This window comes from Bos indicus x Bos taurus, chromosome 7 (assembly GCF_003369695.1).
Source record: "Bos indicus x Bos taurus breed Angus x Brahman F1 hybrid chromosome 7, Bos_hybrid_MaternalHap_v2.0, whole genome shotgun sequence".
Classification (NCBI taxonomy): Eukaryota; Metazoa; Chordata; class Mammalia; order Artiodactyla; family Bovidae; genus Bos; species Bos indicus x Bos taurus.
The window spans coordinates 57,874,707-57,882,182 of NC_040082.1; positions in this window are offsets into that span (position 1 = coordinate 57,874,707).

Genomic DNA, 7,476 nt, shown 5'->3' on the forward strand with positions numbered 1-7,476 from the left:
GAGAGCCAAAGGAGGTGCCTTTTCCAGCACCTTGCAGCAGGCTTCGTGGAAGAGGTTGGGACAGAGCTGAGTTTTGAAGGGCAGATGGGGAAAAGCCCATGAGGAAGGGGTCTGCCTCCCAGGCTATGGAGCTGTGTGTGCAAGGGCCTGAAGGTACAGCAGGAGAAGATGAAGTGGCTCAGGAGGGCCAGAGAGATTGGAAAGGACAGGGGCCAGAACTGACAGGGCCTGCTGGTCAACCTAAGGAGGGCAAGGGAGTCATTCAGGGATTCTAAGCCTCTAAAAGGAGAGATCAGATTTGTGTTCTTTACAGATTCTAAAACTGTCCTCTTGCCTTCTCTGCCCAGGTTTCTGGAGATGCCTGGGGTAGAGGTGGAGGCGTATACCCACAGATAGTGGGGAAGAGGAACCACAGCACAGTGTATGTTAGGAAATTCAGTCCCCACATCCTTCCATCATGCCTGGAATCAGATCTACATTAGAAATCTATCTGTAGCACTTCCTGTGGTATGAGCTTGGGCACGTGACTGAGCCTTGGCTTCTTCATCTGTAAAATGGAGCTAATAATGCTTACCATCACAGAGGATTATTTGGGGACTTCAATGAAATAATGTGTCCACTCTTGTATTTAACACATATTTAGCACCTACTGTGGGGCAGGCTCTGTGCCAGCTGCACTCATTTAGACAGGCCTGGTCCCTACTGTCTCTTAGAACTTCCATTCCAGTGGAGAAGACAGACAATAAACAAACAAATGAGATAATTATAGACTGTGTTAAAGTGCTGTGAAGGAAACAGTGGGACATGAAGGAGGATAACGAGGTAGGGAAGAGGAGGGGGCTGCCTTACTCTGTGTGGCCCAGGAAGCTTCTCTAAGGGAACCTTACGTTTCAGAGCTCAAAACAGAGTATTCCAGTACAGAAAATTGCAGCTGCCAACACCCCGAGGTGGGAGATGATAAGGAAGTAACCTGATTCATCTAAGATGCTAAGCTTTCTGTGGGCAGGAACTGAGGTCTCTCACTTCTTAGAACCTTCTGGATAAACATGGGGTGAAGTAAATGGAGGGGAATTTCCAGCTTGCTGGCCAACCTCCCCACCCCTATCCCCTAGAGTGTGTTGGGGTGGGGTGCTTTTGGCCTCTTAGCAGCCTGTCCATCTGCACAGCTTAATCTCTCCAGCTGTTCTATACAGGAAAGGTCTCTGCCCACTCCTGTTCCTTTCTGGGGTTCCCAATCCTCTCCTTGGACAGGAGGGGCAGTTTGGGCCCCTCCAGAATCTTTTGATCAAAGGCCTGGATTGAACATCATATAGTGTCTGACCTGCAGAGGCTGAAGGTCATTGGGGCCCTCTGGAGTCTCCCCCTCAGCCAGGGTCTCACTTCAGGGAGCCCTTGAGGAAAGCTTCCTCGCACATGGATATGTATCACACACAGCCACCCGTGCTGCAGAGTGCACACAGCTCCTCTCACCCGCTTACCATCCAGCTGCACATTGTGTCTCCATGGCAACCAGTAGGCCTGGTCCATGGATGTTAGAAATAAGTGCCAGAGGAAGACGAAAGAGAGAGAGAGGAGCAACATTATAAATAAAGAGACTCAGGAAGATAGCCTTCCAAGGAGGCCCCTCTTTCTCCTTGCATCTCCTACCAGGAAGACTTGAATGGACTCTCAGTGCCTGAGAATGGAGGGCCTCAAGGTGGGCACTAAGCAATGGGCTGACAGCTGTCTGGACACAGGTAACTGGGGGCCAGTGGCCAGTGAGGGAGGAGCAGGATCAGGAGAATCTGAGCAAGTCAGGAGTTTGGGGCACAGAATACTTGGTCTGAGTAAAAGGCAGATGAAGGGGGAGGGATGGGAGACTTGGGGGAGCTTCATTCCCTTCTCCCCAGCCTAATTGGCTGTTCAGGCTGAAACCACCTCTTAGTCACTTAGTCTAATTAGAATTGTTCGGAAGAAGACAGTGGGGGAGGGGAAGAGAAGCTGGGGTGTGAAGGGGGAAGGGTGGGAGGAGAGGGAGCCCCGTGGGATGGGGAGTGGAGCGGGAGTTCCTTCTATCACCTTCCATCCATTCTGTCACCATCCAGTGGATGGGCTGGGCTCTAACTGTCCAAGCTGTGGGTCATGCTAATCCCCCCACCCAGCTGTCACTCATGTTCCCTCACACACACCTGCTTTCTGCTTAGTGTCTGTCTCTTCCTCTAGCTCTTCCTCCTCCTCTGTCTCCTCACCTTCGTTTTCCCCTTTCCTCAGGGTCTCCCAATCTCTGGCCAACGTTTGCCATTAGGAGTGCTGACTGGGGCAGATCCACTTTAGAGTGGAGGAGGAGCAAAGGGATGGGATTATATTGAGAGCAGCCTCATCTTTTGGGAGTTAGAGGGAAGACAGCAGACACTACCCCAGTATGACTCCCCACACATGGACACACACACACACACATATGCAACTCTATTCCCACTTCCCACCCCTAACCAAGTCTCATCACCTTTCTGGAGCATGTGGAACTTGACCTCTGAAGTTGAACTGTCTGAATTGCCTTGGACAAGTAACTTAACCTCTCTGAGCATCAGTTTCTCTAGCTATTGAGATGGGGATAATAGATCCTAACTTTGGAGTGTAGATTTAAAAGGATAATGTATGTGAGCTGCTTAGAACAGTAAGTTGTAAGAGCTCAATGAACACAGCTCTTATCATCATCAGTCCCCAGCTCTTTTCCTTTCCTGGGGCCCTTTAGGAACCATAACGTGTGCATTTTCCTTTTCTTGTTCTTCTTCCCTCTTATTGTGGCCCCCAAATTACCTCTCAGCTCCTAGACTCAACCCCACTGCCTAGCTCTCTATCTGCGGGTGGCTGTCCCTGTTATGGGGTGGGGAGGGGATAGGGAATAGAAGGTTAGGCTTGATTCCTGCCCCCGCCCACGGGGCCAGGATGCGGGGTTCGGGACATACCCTCCTCCAGTCTGGAGACTGGTTTCCCCTCCTCTGCAGGACTCCAAGAAGAGGAAAAGGGACAGCCATAAATGATGTAGGGGAAGTGCACTTGCTGAAGGGGACAAGAAGGGATAAGCTGAGTCCAGAAGCCTAAATATTTCATGGGGCTGCAGCACTGGGAAGGGCAAAGTCCCCGAGCTGTGTTTGTGAACGTGCCCTGGACTCCACGTGGCTTGGAGCCGTTCCACATGCTCAGTGCCCACACCTCACGGGAAACTGCCCATAGTGAACCCTTTCCTGGCCAGGAACGTGTCTTGGTATGTGCATATTTTATTTCTTACAGCTGTGGTAGTTTGTTGAGGCTTGAGGCTAAACAAACTATTTTGACAAGGTCATGTTTTTCTTACCTGTATCTCAGTTTCCCCCTCTAGATGACCCAGGACTGATGCCCTTGCCATCAGGAGAGCTGCTGTTGGCAAAAGCTGGTGGGGCGGGGGCAGGGGCAGGGCTGGCAGGGAGGAGGTCTTTCTGATTTCCTGTCTCTGTCTGTCATGGTTGACTGAAGAGCAAGGTATCTATGAGAGCAGGTGGGGAATGGGTGGAGAGCAGCAGGATCTAGTAGCGCCCCTGTCTACTGCTTAAAGAGGAGCTGAGGGACAGCCTCTGCCAAATCTCTGCCTCCAGGTGGCCCCTGTCGGCTGCTCTCCATGATCCTTTTCTTGACTCCATATCTAAGAGGGGGATTAGAAGGTGCCCTTGTGATCTCTGTCACAGGTTCTCCTTTATCCTTTTCCTTGACCTTGCCCAATCTGTCATTATTTCATTTCTATGTTTACTTTTTCGATTTCGGTCTCTTCTCACTAGAATAAAAGCTTGCTCGCAGGAGGCAAAAATCTTGTTTAACTTATTTGTCAGACCTCAAAAATGTTTGCTGAAAGAACAAATGAATGAATGAATGGGAGGAAATCTGCTTGGGGTTTCTGCAGCCTGAGCAAGAAAAGGAGGCAGAGGGAGGGTGGTGAGAGGTGAACAGGGATATAGGTGAGAGGGTGTGGTGGAGAGGGGGAAGGACGTGTGGAAGGTGGGTGGGATGGGGATGAGAGGGAGACTGGGGAAGAGGGCTGTGAGGAGGGGGCTAGGGTGGAGGTAGATGGAGCTGGACCCATGAGGCATGGGCTTTGGGGGAAGGGATCCAGGCCTCCAGAGGGGCTAGAGGCAGGTACTTGGGCAGAAAGAGATCAAGTCTGGAATAGAAAGCTAAGGACAGGCTCTACCCTCAGCAAGGCTACACTTGGAATTCGGGTTTGGGGTCAGAGTTGGTGGAACACAGAAATCCACCAGGAATAGCTGAGCCATGGGAGTTTCCCAGGGCCTGCTGGTACCATCAGTGTCCCTCCAACTCACCCTCATCTGAAATCTGGGCCAGATGCCCAGTCTGAGAGCCCCTCCCTTTGCCCTTCTAAGCCCATAAACAGGAAATGCCCCAGGCTGGGCTGACCAGTGCCGCCCTCAGAGAAAGAGCCAGCAATCCTCCCAGGGCAGGAGAGAGGGAGGTACACAAAATCAGTAGGGGGTCCTGACTCTGATTACCCAAGCTTCAGAAGCCTCCATCTGCCCAAATCAAAGGTGACAGCAATATTAACTCTTAGCACTAAGCCCATAGAGGAACCTGGGCTTGAAGGAGGAATCCTTTCCCAGGGCTCTTCCTTAGCCCTGGGCCCCCTCCTGAGGCTGTGGCTTCCTAAGAAGGCAGGAAAGGGACAGGGGTGGTAGCCTGGGGTGGGGATGGGGAGACTCCCATCAGATAGATGGTGTCTCCCCCAGCATTGGTCAGAGTGGCTGTGGAGGGGGAAGCAGAAAAGATTGGAGGTGCTGTGCACCTGCAGTGGTTGTCATGGCAACCTGACTTGTATCCCAAGAGGGTGGCCTGGAACGCAAGGGTGGAAACACACACACACACACACACACACACACACACACACGGCTTTGCAGAACTCTATCCCTGAGAGAGCCCTATCAGCTTCCCCGCTTCTGCTCTCTACTGCCCTGGGTGAGGCTGAGACCAGGGACTGAGCCCTGAGAAAAAGCTGTATTGGGGAGGGGCAGGGATGGGGAGGCCCTCCACAAGGCAGGGTGTGCTTCCCAAGGGTGTCAGTGTGGAGAGCGCATGGAGTGTCCCTGAGGTGGTGTCCCTGGTATATGTAGAGGATGTGTCTACAACTCACCCACTGCCAATCCTGCAGTCAGACCACACAGGAGAGGGATTTGGGAGGGAGATGATTATTAACAAAGACAACAGCAATCACAGTTAACCTTAATTGAGAGCTTATTAAATCCCAGTCCTGTGATTGTGGTGAGCGTTTTACAGGCAGTCTCATTTGATCCTCACAACAACTGTACAAGGTAGGAATTATTAGCCCCATTTACAGATGTGAAAACTGAGATTCTAAGAGGTGAAGTAACTTGCTGTAGGTCTAGGAACTGGAAAGAGACAGGGCAAGACTCTGCAGGAGGGGAGAAGGCAAAGGACAGGGTGCCAACCTCAAAGGCCCCACATGACACTCCTGTCCGTGTGCCCCCATGCGCCTTGGCAGAGCTAGTCTGGTACTGTGCCAAGAGGCAGGGCCTGGGAACCTCAGATTGCTGGACTAGGGCAGCTGAGGGTACCTGTGAGGATGTGGGGACACTAAGCAGCGGGCACCGTGATTGGCACGAGCCAGGGGAGCGGCTGGCAGCCTTGCTCCTGGTAAACATGAGGAGAGGTTACTTCACAAGGAAACAGTAATTAACTTTAATTAGCACCTTGCATCTCAGAATATTATTAACATCTCAATTTCTCTAATCAAGGCAGCAGGAGAGGGGCGGCATCTGCCTTGCCGACTCCTTCCTGGCCGTGCTCCCTGGCTTGGGGTGGTTTTTGCCCAGCCCCTTCCCGCTGGATGGCACCCAGGAGCACCTCCTCAGAGCCGGGCTGCCAAGGGGAGCCAGGGAGTGAGGGGAGCCTAGACTGACAGGACAGAGAAGCAGGTCCAGGGCAGGGACACGGGAGCCTGCAGTACGGCAGGAGCACTAGGGCCTCACCCTTTGTGCGGCCACCTGTGTTTCCAAGCAGACTATAAGCACCAAAAGAGGGCTAGGCTGCGTCCCCCATCAGAGAACAACACAGCTGCCTCATTGTCCCCTCTCCCTTCCTCCCTTTCTCCTCCCTTCACCCCTCTCCTTTCTTCTCCCTCTCTCAGGTCTTTCTCTCCCTTCTTTCCAACTCCCCTTCTCCTCCTCACTCTAATTTTCCATTTCAACATGGATTTATTAAGCATCGTTTACAGGCCAGGGGCTGCCCTCCCCCACTGGGAATGCAGCAATGGACACCACTGGATAAATCCTGCCCTGGGGAGTTTAGAATCCCACAGAAGAGATACGGCTCGGGCATAAAGAACTGTAATTGGGCTCCATCCTGATAGGCATCGTAATAGAGGTATAGATAGAAGGCTGGGGTGGGGGCGATTCTAGGAGGGAGGAGGAATGGGAGAGGCAGGGACCTTAATGGTGGGGGGGGGGAGATCAAGACAGAGACCATCTTGGAAGGCACCATGAAGGCAGGGAAACCTGAAGCAGGGAGGGCACTGGGAGCCGTTCAGCCGTCTTCAGAAGGCCAAAAAGGGAGGGGAGGCCTTGAGGGCGTAGCAGGTGCCTCTCTCGTCCTTACAGCCACCCTCCATGGCTGTTAACCCTGCCACGCGTCTGATATTAATAACTGGCCATCCTCCTTGGTCTAATTACAGTGGCTTGCACTTGCACAATTGGTTACTTACTTGGCAGTGTTCTCATGGCTTTCTCCTCATTCCCCCCAATTTGTATATATTGAGTGCCTACTGTGTCTTTTTTTTTTTAAGGAGACATATTTGTTTTAATTTTTATTTATTTGCCTTTTAGTTGTGGCTGTGGGCTCTTTATTGCATCATGTGGGATCTTTGGTTGTGGCGCAGGGACTCTCTAGTTGTGCTGTGCAGGCTCAGTAGGTTCACATACAACTTAGTTGCTTGAGGCACATGGGATCTTAGTTCCCTGACCAGGCATCAAACCCGTAGCCCCTGCATTGCAAGGGGAATTCTTAATGACTGGACTATCAGGTAAGTCCCTGAGTACCTTCTAAGTCTTGAGGGCCAGGTGTGCCTGAAGTAGGTTCCAAGGGCCAGGGGTCCTCACAACAGGGTCAGGAGGGGTCATGGTTGGTAGAGCTGCCTACAGGTCTGACATCTCAGCAAAAGAAAGGCAGTATGTGCTGGGAGTTCCCTCAGGGAAGAGGCTGGTTCCACACTGGCCTCAGCAGTACTTTTGCCTGCACAGGTATACTTCCCTTCCATCTCTGTTCTAACAGAGGACAGTGCCAGAAGGCTAAGGTTCAACTGCAAATCTTGTCCAACATTAACCCAGAAGGCAGGGTAAATGCTCAGTGGACACCCTGTGTCACGTTGCCAGGTACAGAATGAGGCTGGTTCTGTCAAGCCCCCCTACTGTGGGCCACGAGTGGGGATGGGCATTTGCTTTT